Here is a 6,000-nt window from a genome sequence, read left to right as displayed (position 1 = left end):
GGGGCAAAGGGTAATCACTGCGTACGCAGTTTCTTAGAATCAGGGAAGAGGTTTTTCCAAAAGCGCCCTCTTTTTGTCATTGGGTGTAGAATAATTTTTTAATCGGCCGGGATTCGAACCCGAGCCCTCTTGAACGACAGGTGAGCATTCTACCGCAGAACCACGGATACATTTACGCTTCACTGAAAATTAAAAACTCTTCCGAGGAGAGGTATATTTTGGCTTGCCAACTTGTTTAAAGTAAGTATTCAACTAACTAAATTAAATTCAGTCTTATTGAAATACGTAAAGTGAAAACGTCATTATGAAATCTTGGTGGCATTTCAAAAATTAAAATAAAATCTTTCTTAAGATTTAAAATATTGGACCTGTAGGCTGAAGAAATTTTTTCAAGGGCGCATTTTAAATATATTATAGAAGGATTGATAAATTACATCTAAATGTCGGATTTTTAATTGAATATGTTATCAACACTTTCCTCAATTAAAGATTTACAACGAAAAATTGATATAAAAAACTGTACTCGTCCATTAAATAGAAATTATTTTTCGATTAAAAGTGAATATTTTATGGGGTTAAAAAGATTCGTACATTTTTCACACCTGAAATAGGCTTTTTGACCAAATGTTGTAATTAATTTCACCTTGAAAAATAATCATTGCGAGAATGCGGTTATCTGCCGAAAAAGCCACGAATCAATTTGAAACCGATGGTTTCAAATTGAAATTCAATCTCATATAATTAAAAAGTAATTAAGAAATTATTATTCATCTACTTTAAAAATAACTTTCCTGTTATTAATCTAAAAGTTTCCAAAGGGATATATGTTGTAATTATAATCAGCTCATTAAAAACTTTTGATTGTTCAATAGCCGACTTTGTTCTTATAAAGCTATAATATGCGCAAGCCTTGAACGACTAACTTAATATTAAAATGGCGTCTTTATAAGAATAAAAATAATAATAATAATCAGCTAGGCTAATCACCCAAGGCACCGCCTTAGGCCTAAGTCATCAAGTGACTTTTAAAGCCATTAATTCAAGTGGCTGGGTTACAATGCGAAGGAAGGTGGTGGCAAGCCCTTCATGCCACGCGAGCCAACAACTCCCTACACTAACTATTACCGTTAACCTCAACAAGTTATTATGGAGGAGGAAACCGAAGAGCTCCATTCATGATTAATAAATATTTGATTTGAAAAAAAACTCCTTAATCCAGTGGGGAGAGAACTTGCAAACTCAACGCGGAGGGAGTTGTTCCGAGTTTTCACCCAGTGCCACAAGCTGGGATCGAACCCTAAGCTGGTTGAAACAGCCAATTGACAAAATTTTGGTTTAAATACGACCGACTTCTTGGAAAATGGCTGATAACATAAGCGATAAGTACACCACTTTTAACCAATTTAGCTTAAATACGACTTAACCCAAAAATAGCAAAACATAATTTACTTTTTGTAGGCCCAGGCTCAACCTCTCTCGAAGAATATGGAACTTTTTTAAATAAAGTTAAAGACTACTGTGGTCATTTGTAGGCAACATTTGAGGTGAAAAATATGAAAATCATTTAATGTCCTACGATTTTTGCACAGTTAGGAGCTTATTTGTACCAAAAATTATTTTAAGCAAAATTCTTTACAAAGTCAGAGAAAACGCAACCATTATCTGAAGCAATTTTGAATGATTACAAAAAATGAGTTCAAACCAATTTTACTATGTGAAATATCTAAAAAAAAACGGGCTACCCCACTTAACAAAAAACACGTTAAAGAAAATTTTCTTTTAACGACATTTAGTACGATTTCAACACGACGGGAGCGTTATGGCTGTATGGAATTACACTCGATGATCAGTGCCGGCTAAGGACTAACTAGGCACGGGCCTATGGGCCCCCTTCAATAGAAGGCCCCCAGCAACGGCAAAAACATTTTTATGTACATGAATAAAAAAAACGAATAAAAAATATCTTATTATCTGCCCTGTTTTATTTGTAGCAGACGTCTCTTAGTTTCTGAAAACAGTATTACTTTTAGATATATAATCGATTGTCGAGGCCAATGCCATGTAATCATTGACTATTAAATATATCTTAGTAATCAATGACTATTAAATATATCTTAGTAATCATTGACTATTAAATATATCTTAGTAATCAATGACTATTAAATATATCTTAGTAATCATTGACTATTAAATATATCTTAGTAATCATTGACTATTAAATATATCTTAGTAATCATTGACTATTAAATATATCTTAGTAATCATTGACTATTAAATATGTCTTAGTAATCATTGACTATTAAATATGTCTTAGTAATCATTGACTATTAAATATATCTTAGTAATCATTGACTATTAAATGTATCTTAGTAATCATTGACTATTAAATATATCTTAGTAATCATTGACTTTTAAATATATCTTAGTAATCATTGACTATTAAATATGTCTTAGTAATCATTGACTATTAAATATATCTTAGTAATCATTGACTATTAAATATATCTTAGTAATCATTGACTATTAAATATATCTTAGTAATCATTGACTTTTAAATATATCTTAGTAATCAATGACTATTAAATATATCTTAGTAATCAATGACTATTAAATATATCTTAGTAATCATTGACTATTAAATATATCTTTGTAATCATTGACTATTAAATATATCTTAGTAATTATTGATTATTGACTATTAAATATATCTTAGTAATTATTGATTATTGACTATTAAATATATCTTAGTAATTATTGATTATTGACTATTAAATATATCTTAGTAATTATTGATTATTGACTATTAAATATATCTTAGTAATTATTGATTATTGACTATTTAATATATCTTAGTAATTATTGATTATTGACTATTAAATATATCTTAGTAATTATTGATTATTAACTATTAAATATATCTTAGTAATTATTGATTATTGACTATTAAATATATCTTAGTAATTATTGATTATTGACTATTAAATATATCTTAGTAATTATTGATTATTGACTATTAAATATATCTTAGTGATCATTGATTAATAAATATATTTTAGTGATCATTGACTAATAAATATATTTTAGTGATCATTGACTAATAAATATGTCTTAGTAATCATTGACTATTAAATATATCTTAGTAATCATTGACTATTAAATATATCTTAGTAATCATTGACTTTTAAATATATCTTAGTAATCAATGACTATTAAATATATCTTAGTAATCAATGACTATTAAATATATCTTAGTAATCATTGACTATTAAATATATCTTAGTAATCATTGACTATTAAATATATCTTAGTAATTATTGATTATTGACTATTAAATATATCTTAGTAATTATTGATTATTGACTATTAAATATATCTTAGTAATTATTGATTATTGACTGTTAAATATATCTTAGTAATTATTGATTATTGACTATTAAATATATCTTAGTAATTATTGATTATTGACTATTAAATATATCTTAGTAATTATTGATTATTGACTATTAAATATATCTTAGTAATTATTGATTATTAACTATTAAATATATCTTAGTAATTATTGATTATTGGCTATTAAATATATCTTAGTAATTATTGATTATTGACTATTAAATATATCTTAGTAATTATTGATTATTGACTATTAAATATATCTTAGTGATCATTGATTAATAAATATATTTTAGTGATCATTGACTAATAAATATATTTTAGTGATCATTGACTAATAAATATGTCTTAGTAATCATTGACTATTAAATATATCTTAGTAATCATTGACTATTAAATATATCTTAGTAATCATTGACTATTAAATATATCTTAGTAATCATTGACTTTTAAATATATCTTAGTAATCAATGACTATTAAATATATCTTAGTAATCAATGACTATTAAATATATCTTAGTAATCATTGACTATTAAATATATCTTAGTAATCATTGACTATTAAATATATCTTAGTAATTATTGATTATTGACTATTAAATATATCTTAGTAATTATTGATTATTGACTATTAAATATATCTTAGTGATCATTGATTAAAAAATATATTTTAGTGATCATTGACTAATAAATATATTTTAGTGATCATTGACTAATAAATATGTCTTAGTAATCATTGACTATTAAATATATCTTAGTAATCAATGACTATTAAATATATCTTAGTAATCATTGACTATTAAATATATCTTAGTAATCAATGACTATTAAATATATCTTAGTAATCAATGACTATTAAATATATCTTAGTAATCATTGCCTATTAAATATATCTTAGTAATTATTGATTATTGACTATTAAATATATCTTAGTAATTATTGATTATTGACTATTAAATATATCTTAGTAATTATTGATTATTGACTATTAAATATATCTTAGTAATTATTGATTATTAACTATTAAATATATCTTAGTAATTATTGATTATTGACTATTAAATATATCTTAGTAATTATTGATTATTGACTATTAAATATATCTTAGTAATTATTGATTATTGACTATTAAATATATCTTAGTGATCATTGATTAATAAATATATTTTAGTGATCATTGACTAATAAATATATTTTAGTGATCATTGACTAATAAATATGTCTTAGTAATCATTGACTATTAAATATATCTTAGTAATCATTGACTATTAAATATATCTTAGTAATCATTGACTATTAAATATATCTTAGTAATCATTGACTTTTAAATATATCTTAGTAATCAATGACTATTAAATATATCTTAGTAATCAATGACTATTAAATATATCTTAGTAATCATTGACTATTAAATATATCTTAGTAATCATTGACTATTAAATATATCTTAGTAATTATTGATTATTGACTATAAATATATCTTAGTAATTATTGATTATTGACTATTAAATATATCTTAGTAATTATTGATTATTGACTATTAAATATATCTTAGTAATTATTGATTATTGACTATTAAATATATCTTAGTAATTATTGATTATTGACTATTAAATATATCTTAGTAATTATTGATTATTGACTATTAAATATATCTTAGTAATTATTGATTATTGACTATTAAATATATCTTAGTAATTATTGATTATTGACTATTAAATATATCTTAGTAATTATTGATTATTGACTATTAAATATATCTTAGTGATCATTGATTAATAAATATATTTTAGTGATCATTGACTAATAAATATATTTTAGTGATCATTGACTAATAAATATGTCTTAGTAATCATTGATTAATAAATATATTTTAGTGATCATTGACTAATAAATATATTTTAGTGATCATTGACTAATAAATATATTTTAGTGATCATTGACTAATAAATATGTCTTAGTAATCATTGATTAATAAATATATTTTAGTGATCATTGACTAATAAATATATTTTAGTGATCATTGACTAATAAATATATTTTAGTGATCATTGACTAATAAATATGTCTTAGTAATCATTGATTAATAAATATATTTTAGTGATCATTGACTAATAAATATATTTTAGTGATCATTGACTAATAAATATATTTTAGTGATCATTGACTAATAAATATATTTTAGTGATCATTGACTAATAAATATATCGTTACGTTTTATAACTATTCGTAATTAATCAATCTACGAATATCACATTGGTGACGAAGATGTCTGCGTTTTTTGGAGGTGTAAATCTTAAGTGAGATATTTTTTACCAGGCCAAATCAAAGGTTTTTGAATAATGTTATAACTTTATTCCATCAGTGAAAAACCACTGAATGAAATAGCTCAAATTATGTCACTGCAAATCAGCGAATAATCACTGAAAAAATCAGAAAAAATCCATAGGCCCCCATCAAAATCTACCTACTTAGTGCCTAGGGCCCCACCTTCAGTAAATCTGGTACTGTCGATGATAGTTAACTTCGAGTCTAGCTGGATTAATAACCCGCCAATTTTTAAAGAATGTTACCATGAAATTTCTAACCTTGTCTGGAATTCAACACTCT

Source organism: Leiobunum rupestre, chromosome 2, assembly GCF_980474605.1.
Source record: "Leiobunum rupestre chromosome 2, qqLeiRupe1.1.hap1, whole genome shotgun sequence".
Taxonomy (NCBI): Eukaryota; Metazoa; Arthropoda; class Arachnida; order Opiliones; family Sclerosomatidae; genus Leiobunum; species Leiobunum rupestre.
Note: the sequence above shows the minus strand (reverse complement) of the source record.